General features: G+C 28.1%; 1 long non-coding RNA gene across 1 annotated transcript in view; it reads right to left on the bottom strand.

Moving 5' to 3' along the window:
- Positions 1-3,468, bottom strand: part of LOC117134049 — a 5,821-nt gene extending 2,353 nt beyond the window's left edge. Inside the window, exon 1 of the long non-coding RNA XR_004458157.1 lies at positions 3,125-3,468. This is a non-coding gene — a long non-coding RNA (uncharacterized LOC117134049). The remainder of the gene's footprint in view (positions 1-3,124) is intronic.
- Positions 3,469-12,720: the final 9,252 nt, after the last annotated feature.

Genomic DNA, 12,720 nt, shown 5'->3' with positions numbered 1-12,720 from the left:
GTTCCAAACCTCTTTGACTTCATCATATGTTAGTGAAGGATGCAATTATGCATTAACAGATTTTTCATATTTTTGAATTTTTCTCAAAATCTATGGGCTAACCTGAAAATTGAATTTTTCGGTAAATGCTCTAATAATGAAGCATATGATCTTTGGGGTTGTTTTAAAATTTCTAAACACATTCTACATTTTTATTAATGTATATTAAACTCATTTTCATGGTACATGGGCATCGTTTAATTTTTTTGTCAATTAATTTAGTAAAACTTCATAATACTCCTAAATTGGTGGACTAACCACTATAAAATAGTTATTCTCTAGAAAACGGAGACAAAAAGGTTCAAACCTCTTTGACCTTCATCATATGTTAGTGAAGATGCAACTATGCATTAAAACAAAATTTTCATATTTTTGAATTTTTCTCAAAATCTATGGGCTAACCCCTACGAAAATACTGAATTTTTCGGTAAATGCTCTAATAATGAAGCATATGATCTTTGGGGTTGTTTTAAAATTTCTAAACACATTCTACATTTGTATTAATGTATATTAAACTCATTTTCATGGTACATGGGCATCGTTTAAGTTTTTGTCAATTAAATAGTAAAACTTCATAATACTTCTAAATTGGTGGACTAACCACTATAAAATCGCTATTTCTAGGGAAATGGAGACAACAAAAGTTCCAAACCTCTTTGACCTTCATCATATGTTAGTGAAGGATGCAATTATGCATTAAACAAAGATTTTTCATATTTTTGAATTTTTCTCAAATCTATGGCTAACCCCTACGAAAATACTGAATTTTTCGGTAAATGCTATAATAATGAAGCATATGATAATTGGGGTTGTTTTAAAATTTCTAAACAATTCTACATTTGTATTAATGTATATATAAACTCATTTTCATGGTACATGGGCATCGGTTTAATTTTTTGTCAATTAATTTAGTAAAACTTCATAATACTCCTAATTGGTGGACTAACCACTATAAAATCGTTATTCTCTAGAAACACGAGACAAAAAAGGTCCCAAACCTCTTTGACCTTCATCATATGTTAGTGAAGGATGCAACTATGCATTAAAACAAAATTTTCATATTTTTAAATTTTTCTCAAAATCTATGGGCTAACCCCTACGAAAATACTGAATTTTTCGGTAAATGCTCTAATAATGAAGCATATGATCTTTGGGGTTGTTTTAAAATTTCTAAACACATTCTACATTTGTATTAATGTATATTAAACTCATTTTCATGGTACATGGGCATCGGTTTAAGTTTTTTGTCAATTAAATTAGTAAAACTTCATAATACTTCCTAAATTGGTGGACTAACCACTATAAAATCGCTATTTCTAGGGAAATGGAGACAAAAAAGTTCCAACCTCTTTGACCTTCATCATATGTTAGTGAAGGATGCAATTATGCATTAAAACAGATTTTTTCATATTTTGAATTTTTCTCAAAATCTATGGGCTAACCCCTACGAAAATACTGAATTTTTCGGTAAATGCTATAATAATGAAGCATATGATAATTGGGTTGTTTTAAAATTTCTAAACACATTCTACATTTTATATTAATGTATATTAAACTCATTTTCATGGTACATGGGCATCGGTTTAATTTTTTGTCAATTAATTTAGTAAAACTTCATAATACTCTCTAAATTGGTGGACTAACCACTATAAAATAAATTCTCTAGAAACACGGAGACAAAAAGGTCCAAACCTCTTTGACCTTCATCATATGTTAGTGAAGGATGCAACTATGCATTAAAACAAATTTTCATATTTTTGAATTTTTCTCAAATCTATGGGCTAACCCACGAAAATACTGATTTTTTCGGTAAATGCTCTAATAATGAAGCATATGATCTTTGGGGTTGTTTTAAAATTTCTAAACACATTCTACATTTGTATTAATGTATATTAAACTCATTTTCATGGTACATGGGCATCGTTTTAAGTTTTTTGTCAATTAATTAGTAAAACTTCATAATACTTCCTAAATTGGTGGACTAACCACTATAAATCGCTATTTTCTAGGGAAATGGAGACAACAAAAGTTCCAAACCTCTTTGACCTTCATCATATGTTAGTGAAGGATGCATTATGCATTAAAACAGATTTTTCATATTTTTGAATTTTTCTCAAAATCTATGGGCTAACCCCTACGAAAATACTGAATTTTTCGGTAAATGCTATAAATGAAGCATATGATAATTGGGGTTGTTTTAAAATTTCTAAACACATTCTACATTTTATTAATGTATATTAAACTCATTTTCATGGTACATGGGCATCGGTTTAATTTTTTGTCAATTAATTTAGTAAAACTTCATAATACTCCCTAAATTGGTGGACTAACCACTATAAAAATTATTCTCTAGAAACACGGAGACAAAAAAGTCCCAAACCTCTTTGACCTTCATCATATGTTAGTGAAGGATGCAACTATGCATTAAAAAAAAATTTCATATTTTTGAATTTTTCTCAATCTATATGGGCTAACCCCTACGAAAATACTGAATTTTTCGGTAAATGCTCTAATAATGAAGCATATGATCTTTGGGGTTGTTTTAAAATTTCTAAACACATTCTACATTTGTATTAATGTATATTAAACTCATTTTCATGGTACATGGGCATCGTTTTAAGTTTTTTGTCAATTAAATTAGTAAAACTTCATAATACTTCCTAAATTGGTGGATTAACCACTATAAAATCGCTATTTTCTAGGAAAATGGAGACAGCAAAAGTTCCAAACCTCTTTGACCTTCATCATATGTTAGTGAAGGATGCAATTATGCATTAAAACAGATTTTTCATATTTTTGAATTTTTCTCAAAATATATGGGCTAACCTGAATTTTGGAACTTTTCGGTAAATGCTCTACTAATGAAGCATATGATCTTTGGGGTTGTTTTAAAATTTCTAAACACATTCTACATTTTTATTAATGTATATTTAAACTCATTTTCATGGTACATGGGCATCGGTTTAATTTTTTGTCAATTAATTTCGTAAAACTTCATAATACTCCTTAAATTGGTGGACTAACTACTATAAAATAGTTATTCTCTCGAAACACGGAGACAAATAATGTCTCAAACCTCTTTGACCTTCATCATATGTTAGTGAAGGATGCAACTATGCATTAAAACAAAATTTTCATATTTTTAAATTTTTCTCAAAATCTATGGGCTAACCCCTAAGAAAATACTGAATATTTCGGTAAATACTCTAATAATGAAGCATATGATCTTTGGGGTTGTTTTAAAATTTCTAAACACATTCTACATTTGTATTAATGTATATTAAACTCATTTTCATGGTACATGGGCATCATTTTAAGTTTTTTGTCAATTAATATAGTAAACTTCATAATACTTCTAAATTGGTGGACTAACCACTATAAAATCGCTATTTTCTAGGGAAATGGAGACAACAAAAGTTCCAAACCTCTTTGACCTTCATCATATGTTAGTGAAGGATGCAATTATGCATTAAAACAGATTTTTCATATTTTTGAATTTTTCTCAAAATCTATGGGCTAACCCCTACGAAAATACTGAATTTTTCGGTAAATGCTATAATAATGAAGCATATGATAATTGGGGTTGTTTTAAAATTTCTAAACACATTCTACATTTGTATTAATGTATATTAAACTCATTTCATGGTACATGGGCATCGGTTTAATTTTTTGTCAATTAATTTAGTAAAACTTCATAATACTCCCCTAAATTGGTGGACTAACCACTATAAAATAGTTATTCTCTAGAAAAACGGAGACAAAAAAGGTCCAAACCTCTTTGACCTTCATCATATGTTAGTGAAGGATGCAACTATGCATAAAACAAAATTTTCATATTTTTGAATTTTTCTCAAAATCTATGGGCTAACCCCCGAAAATACTGAATTTTTCGGTAAATGCTCTAATAATGAAGCATATGATCTTTGGGGTTGTTTTAAAATTTTCTAAACACATTCTACATTTGTATTAATGTATATTAAACTCATTTTCATGGTACATGGGCATCGTTTTAAGGTTTTTGTCAATTAAATTAGTAAAACTTCATAATACTTCCTAAATTGGTGGACTAACCACTATAAAATCGCTATTTTCTAGGGAAATGGAGACAACAAAAGTTCCAAACCTCTTTGACCTTCATCATATGTTAGTGAAGGATGCAATTATGCATTAAAACAGATTTTTCATATTTTTGAATTTTTCTCAAAATCTATGGGCTAACCCCTACGAAAATACTGAATTTTTTGGTAAATGCTATAATAATGAAGCATATGATAATTGGGGTTGTTTTAAAATTTCTAAACACATTCTACATTTTTATTAATGTATATTAAACTCATTTTCATGGTACATGGACATCGGTTTAATTTTTTGTCAATTAATTTAGTAAAACTTCATAATACTCCCTAAATTGGTGGACTAACCACTATAAAATAGTTATTCTCTAGAAACACGGAGACAAAAAAGGTCCTAACCTCTTTGACCTTCATCATATGTTAGTGAAGGATGCAACTATGCATTAAAACAAAATTTTCATATTTTTGAATTTTTCTCAAAATCTATGGGCTAACCCTACGAAAATACTGAATTTTTCGGTAAATGCTCTAATAATGAAGCATATGATCTTTGGGGTTGTTTTAAAATTTCTAAACACATTCTACATTTGTATTAATGTATATTAAACTCATTTTCATGGTACATGGGCATCGTTTTAAGTTTTTTGTCAATTAAATTAGTAAAACTTCATAATACTACTCCTAAATTGGTGGACTAACCACTATAAAATCGCTATTTTCTAGGGAAATGGAGACAACAAAAGTTCCAAACCTCTTTGACTTTCATCATATGTTAGTGAAGGATGCAATATGCATTAAAACAGATTTTTCATATTTTTGAATTTTTCTCAAAATCTATGGGCTAACCCCTACGAAAATACTGATTTTTCGGTAAATGCTATAATAATGAAGCATATGATAATTGGGGTTGTTTTAAAATTTCTAAACACATTCTACATTTTGTATTAATGTATATTAAACTCATTTTCACGGTACATGGACATCGGTTTAATTTTTTGTCAATTAATTTAGTAAAACTTCATAATACTCTCTAAATTGGTGGACTAACCACTATAAAAAAGTTAATCTCTAGAAACACGGAGACAAAAAAGGTCCCAAACCTCTTTGACCTTCATCATATGTTAGTGAAGGATGTAACTATGCATTAAAAAAAAATTCATATTTTTGAATTTTTCTCAAAATCTATGCGCTAACCCCTTACGAAAATACTGAATTTTTCGGTAAATGCTCTAATAATGAAGCATATGATCTTTGGGGTTGTTTTAAAATTTCTAAACACGTTCTACATTTGTATTAATGTATATTAAACTCATTTTCATGGTACATGGGCATCGTTTTAAGTTTTTTGTCAATTAAATTAGTAAAACTTCATAATACTTCCTAAATTGGTGGACTAACCACTATAAAATCGCTATTTTCTAGGGAAATGGAGAAAACAAAAGTTCCAAACCTCTTTGACCTTCATCATATGTTAGTGAAGGATGCAATTATGCATTAAAACAGATTTTTCATATTTTTGAATTTTTCTCAAAATCTATGGGCTAACCCCTACGAAAGTACTGAATTTTTCGGTAAATACTATAATAATGAAGCATATTATAATTGGGGTTGTTTTAAAATTTCTAAAAACATTCTACATTTTTCTTAATGTATATTAAACTAATTTTCATGGTACATGGGCATCGGTTTAATTTTTTGTCAATTAATTTAGTAAAACTTCATAATACTCCCTAAATTGGTGGACTAACCACTATAAAATCACTATTTTCTAGGGAAATGGAGACAACAAAAGTTTCAAACCTCTTTGACCTTCATCATATGTTAGTGAAGGATGTAACTATGCATTAAAAAAAATTTCATATTTTTAATTTTTTCTCAAAATCTATGGGCTAACCCCTACGAAAATACTGAATTTTTTGGTAAATGCTCTAATAATGAAGCATATGATCTTTGGGGTTGTTTTAAAATTTCTAAACACGTTCTACATTTGTATTAATGTATATTAAACTCATTTTCATGGTACATGGGCATCGTTTTAAGTTTTTTGTGAATTAAATTAGTAAAACATCATAATACTTCCTATATTAGTGGACTAACCACTATAAAATCGCTATTTTCTAGGGAAATGGAGACAACAAAAGTTCCAAACCTCTTTGACCTTCATCATATGTTAGTGAAGGATGCAATTATGATTTAAAACAGATTTTTCATATTTTTGAATTTTTCTCAAAATCTATGGGCTAACCCCTACGAAAATACTGAATTTTTCGGTAAATGCTATAATAATGAAGCATATTATAATTGGGGTTGTCTTAAAATTTCTAAAAACATTCTACATTTTTCTTAATGTATATTAAACTCATTTTCATGGTACATGGGCATCGGTTTAATTTTTTGTCAATTAATTTAGTAAAACTTCATAATACTCCCTAAATTGGTGGACTAACCACTATAAAATAGTTATTCTCTAGAAACACGGAGACAAAAAAGGTCCCAAACCTCTTTGACCTTCATCATATGTTAGTGAAGGATGTAACTATGCATTAAAAAAAATTTCATATTTTTGAATTTTTCTCAAAATCTATGGGCTAACCCCTACGAAAATACTGAATTTTTCGGTAAATGCTCTAATAATGAAGCATATGATCTTTGGGGTTGTTTTAAAATTTCTAAACACGTTCTACATTTGTATTAATGTATATTAAACTCATTTTCATGGTACATGGGCATCGTTTTAAGTTTTTTGTCAATTAAATTAGTAAAACTTCATAATACTTACTAAATTGGTGGACTAACCACTATAAAATCGCTATTTTCTAGGGAAATGGAGACAACAAAAGTTCCAAACCTCTTTGACCTTCATCATTTGTTAGTGAAGGATGCGATTATGCATTAAAACAGATTTTTCATATTTTTGAATTTTTCTCAAAATCTATGGGCTAACCCTAACGAAAATACTGAATTTTTCGGTAAATGCTATAATAATGAAGCATATGATAATTGGGGTTGTTTTAAAATTTCTAAACACATTCTACATTTTTATTAATGTATATTAAACTCATTTTCATGGTACATGGGCATCGGTTTAATTTTTTGTCAATTAATTTAGTAAAACTTCATAATACTCCCTAAATTGGTGGACTAACCACTATAAAATAGTTATTCTCTAGAAACACGGAGACAAAAAATATCCCAAACCTCTTTGACCTTCATCATATGTTAGTGAAGGATGCAACTATGCATTAAAACAAAATTTTCATATTTTTAATTTTTTCTCAAAATCTATGGGCTAACCCCTACGAAAATACTGAATTTTTCGGTAAATGCTCTAATAATGAATCATATGATCTTTGGGGTTGCTTTAAAATTTATAAACATATTCTACATTTGTATTAATGTATATTAAACTCATTTTCATGGTACATGGGCATCGTTTTAAGTTTTTTATCAATTAAATTAGTAAAACTTCATAATACTTTCTAAATTGGTGGATAACCACTATAAAACCGCCATTTTCTAGGGAAATGGAGACAACAAAAGTTTCAAACCTCTTTGACCTTCATCATTTGTTAGTGAAGGATGCAATTATGCATTAAAACAGATTTTTTTCGTATTTTTGAATTTTTCTCAAAATCTATGGGCCCCTACGAAAATATTGAATTTTCGGTAAATGCTCTATATACTGAAGCCTATGATCTTTAGTATTGTTTTAAAATTTCTAAACACATTCTAAATTTGTATTAATGTATATTAAACTCTCTTTCATGGTGCATGAACATTGTTCTAAATTTTTGTCAATTAATTTAATAAAAGTTCATAATATTACCTAAATTGGTGGACTAACCACTATAAAATCGCAGTTTTCTAGAAAAACTAAGACAGCAAAAGTTCTAACCCTCTTTGATCTTCATCAGTCCTGTTCTTTTATAAGACGCGGCGATCGGCGGTTGCGTCAAAATATACACTACCACGAAGGCAAACTGAACGTGTTTTGAAAAAAAAAACATTAGACGCCAACAAATTCCGAAGCTACAAAATGCTGAAACCGCCAACGCTGCTATTTCCAGCGTCAGATTTATCCATTTTTGTTGGCCGCAGCGGCTAATAAAAGGGATAGTTTTTTTCCCGTCAGCCATGAATTTGCCATGGGAGTAGTTGTAGTTTCTGGACGCTAACTCTGATCGCAGAGTCAGAGAAAAGAACAGCGCTATCATATGTTAGTGAAGGATACAACTATGCATTAAAACACTATTTTTCATATTTTTGAAATTTTTCACAAATTCTATGTGTTAATCATACGAAAATATTGAATTTTTCAGTAAATGCTCTATACACGGAAGCCTATGATATTTAGTGTTGTTTTAAAATTTCTAAACATATTCTACATTTTTATTAATGTATATTAAACTCTCTTTCATGGTACATGGGCGTCGTTTTAATTTTTTTCAATTAATTTAGTAAAGCTTTAAAATATTCTCTAAATTGGTGGATTAACCACTATAAAATCGCTATTTTTTAGAGAAACGGAGACAACAAAAATTTTAAACCTCTGTGATCTTCATTATATGTTTGTGAAAGATGCAACTATGCATTAAAACAGTGTTTTCATATTTTTTAATTTTTCTCAAAGTATATGTGTAACCCCTACAAAAATATTGAATGTTTCGGTAAATGCTCTATATATTGAAGCATGTGATCTTTAGTGTTGTTTTAAAATTTCTAAACACATTCTACATTTGTATTAATGTATATTAAACTCTATTTCATGGTACATGGGTGTCGTTTTAATTTTTTTCAAATAATTTAGTAAAGCTTCAAAATATTCCTTAAATTGGTGGACTAACCACTATAAAATCGTTATTTTTTAGAGAAACGGAGACAACAAAAATTTTAAACCTCTGTGATCTTCATTATATGTTTGTGAAAGATGCAACTATGCATTAAAACAGTGTTTTCATATTTTTTAATTTTTCTCAAAATATATGTGTAACCCCTACGAAAATATTGAATATTTCGGAAAATGCTCTATATATTGAAGCATGTAATCTATAGTGTTGTTTTAAAAATTTTAAACACATTATACATTTGTATTAATGTATATTAAACTTTCTTTCATGGTTCATGGACATCATTTTAATTTTTTCAATTAATTTAATAAAGCTTCAAAATATTTCTTAAATTGGTGTACTAAGCACTATTATATCGCTATTTTCTAGAGAAACGGAGACATTAAAAGTTCTAAACCTCTTTGATCTTCATTATATGTTTGTGAAAGATGCAACTATGCATTAAAAAAGTATTTTTCATATTTTTGAATTTTTCTCAAAATCTATGTGTTAAGCTCTACGAAAATATTGAATTTTTCGGTAAATGCTCTATATATTGAAGCATGTGATCTTTAGTGTTGTTTTAAAAATTTTAAACACATTATATATTTGTATTAATGTATATTAAACTCTCTTTCATGGTACGTGGGCATCGTTTTAATTGTTTGTCAAAAAAAATTTAGTAAAACTTCATAATACTCACTAAATTGGTGCATATAAAATCGCAATTTTCTAGAGAAACGAAGACAACAAAAGTTCTAACCCTCTTTGATATTCATCATATTTTAGTGAAAGATGCAACTACTCATTAAAACAGTATTTTCATATTTTTGAATTTTTTTCAAAATCTATGTGTTAACCCTACGAAAATATTGAATTTTTCGGTAAATGCTCTATATACTTAAGCCTATGATCTTTACTGTTGTTTTAAAATTTCTAAACACATTCTACAAGTATTAATGTATATTAAACTCTCTTTCATGGTACATCCGCGTCGTTTTTATTTTTTTCAATTAATTTAGTAAAGCTTCAAAATATTCCCTAAATTGGTGGATTAACCACTATAGAATCGCTATTTTTTAGAGAAACGGAGACAACAAAAATTTTAAACCAATGTGATTTTCATTATATATTTGTGAAAGGTGCAACTATGCATTAAACAGTGTTTTCATATTTTTTTAATTTTTCTCAAAATATATGTGTAACCCCTACGAAAATATTGAATGTTTCGGTAAATGCTCTATATATTGAAGCAAGTGATCTTTAGTGTTGTTTTAAAATTTCTAAACACATTCTACATTTGTATTAATGTATATTAAACTCTCTTTCATGGTTCATGAGCATCATTTTAATTTTTTCAATTAAATTAATAAATCTTCAAAATATTTCATAAATTGGTGGACAAAGCACTATTAAATCGCTATTTTCTAGAGAAACGGAGACAACAAAAGTTCTAAACCTCTTTGATCTTCATTATATGTTTGTGAAAGATGCAACTATGCATTAAAACAGAATTTTTCATATTTTTGATTTTTTCTCAAAATCTATGTGTTAACCTCTACGAAAATATTGAATTTTTCGGTAAATGCTCTATATATTGAAGCATGTGATCTTTAGTGTTGTTTTAAAATTTCTAAACTCATTATATATTTGTATTAATGTATATTAAACTCTCTTTCATGGTACATGGGCATCGTTTTAATTTTTTGTCAATAAATTTAGTAAAACTTCATAATACTCCCTAAATTGGTAGACTCATCACTATTTTATAGAGAAACGAAGACAAAAAAGTTCCAAACCTCTTTGACCTTTATCATATGTTAGTGAAAGATGCAATTACTCATTAAAACAGTATTTTCATATTTTCAATTTTTTTCAAAATCTATGTGTTAACCCCTACGAAAATATTGAATTTTTCGGTAAATGCTCTATATCTTGAAGCCTATTATTCATTAGTGTTGTTTTAAAATTTCTAAACACATTATACATTTGTATTAATGTATATTAAACTCTCTTTTATGGTACATTGGCTTCGTTTTAATTTTTTCAATTAATTTAGTAAAGGTTCAAAATATTCCCTAAATTGGTGGATTAACCACTATAGAATCGCTATTTTTTAGAGAAACGGAGACAACAAAAATTTTAAACCACTGTGATCTTCATTATATATTTGTGAAAGGTGCAACTATGCATTAAAACAGTGTTTTCATATTTTTTAAATTTTTCTCAAAATATATGTGTAACCCCTACGAAAATATTGAATGTTTCGGTAAATGCGCTATATATTGAAACCTACGATCTTTAGTGTTGTTTTAAAATTTCTAAACACATTCTACATTTTTATTAATGTATATTAAACTCTCTTTCATGGTGCATGAGCATCATTCTAAATTTTTGTCAATTAATTTAATAAAAGTTCATAATCTTCTATATAATAAAGCGCAAATCGCTTCACCAATCAGAATTAGATATGTGGCAAAATAAAAAAAAAATTCTTTTTTCTTTCTTTTTTTGGCTGCGAAGATATTGCAAAAACATATTTGAAATTTTCTTTTCTTCTACTTTTTTTCGCCCATCAAAGTATTGCAAGAAATAAATGAATTAATATTTGCTTAATCTCCTTTTTGTTCGGCAGTCAAATATTCAAAAACTAACTTCCTAATTTTTCTCACAAAAAAGATTAATTTACGTGGTTTGATTATATTGTATTCACGTTGTACATTTTCTATGTGTATGTAATTATATTACATTTATTATTAATATAATAAAGGATAGATAAAATACAAACACCATAAAATTAATTTAACAATGCAAAAAGATAAATATAGATAACTACCCACGATTCTTTATCCCATAAACCATTTTGTTCATTATACTCAACTGAACACCACAATAGTTTCATCTTTCCTTTTCTCTTTATCACTACCGTTTCATATTTTTTTGTATTCCTTGCCACGATCTCCACCTCCCCATCCTATATTAAAATCAGGTATTCAACAAATTTGTTTATTAAATGTTTCAAACAGTTTAATTTCTCCCATGAGGTAACTGATGCTTTCATCTCTCCCATAATTTTATTTTGATACCGACAACATCCTATACTCTTTCTTTTCTGGACGAATTTTCAATCTGATGGTGGCTGTATAGTAAATGAGTAAGTGATAAAGTATCTTAATTCCAACAATTAATTATGTTTTGTTGTACACTTCCCCTTCCTTATGCTTTTGTTTTTTTATTTCTTTTTTTTTTTTGCAGAGGAATCATTACTGTTCTCATTACTGTTTTCAACGTAAAAAATGATTCTCAGCTTAAAACAAAGAAAATATGTTTAAATTGAAGTCGACAACGATTGAAGGAGAATTAAAGGGAAACGAGACAACTTACACGAAGACTCTCAGCCCACATTCCTGTTCATGTTTTGATCAATAGGTCAAATGCAAAACCTTTTAATTATTCAAAGAAGGCATAGAACAAAACCTTGACCACTAAATTTGTTTATTTTTAAACAATAGTTAGTGTTGTAAACATTGTATGGTTAACCAATTATTAAATATCGAATTTGTAAAACTCTTAAATGACTAATTTTGGACAGTAATTTATATAATAAATATCATGGGATGAACATATATAAATATATCTAGATGTGGTTGAGGTGAATTCGTTAAAACAAAATAATTATTTAAGCATGCTTACATCTAACCAAGTATACTAGCTAAAGTATGCAATTTTTTAATATACTAAAATATCATGTTATCATAATTTATTTCCTTCCAATTATTCAA

Source organism: Brassica rapa, chromosome A05 (genome assembly GCF_000309985.2).
Source record: "Brassica rapa cultivar Chiifu-401-42 chromosome A05, CAAS_Brap_v3.01, whole genome shotgun sequence".
In the NCBI taxonomy this organism is placed as follows: domain Eukaryota; kingdom Viridiplantae; phylum Streptophyta; class Magnoliopsida; order Brassicales; family Brassicaceae; genus Brassica; species Brassica rapa.
The sequence above is the reverse complement of the archived record's forward strand: the minus strand, read 5'-3'. Positions and strand labels throughout refer to the sequence as shown.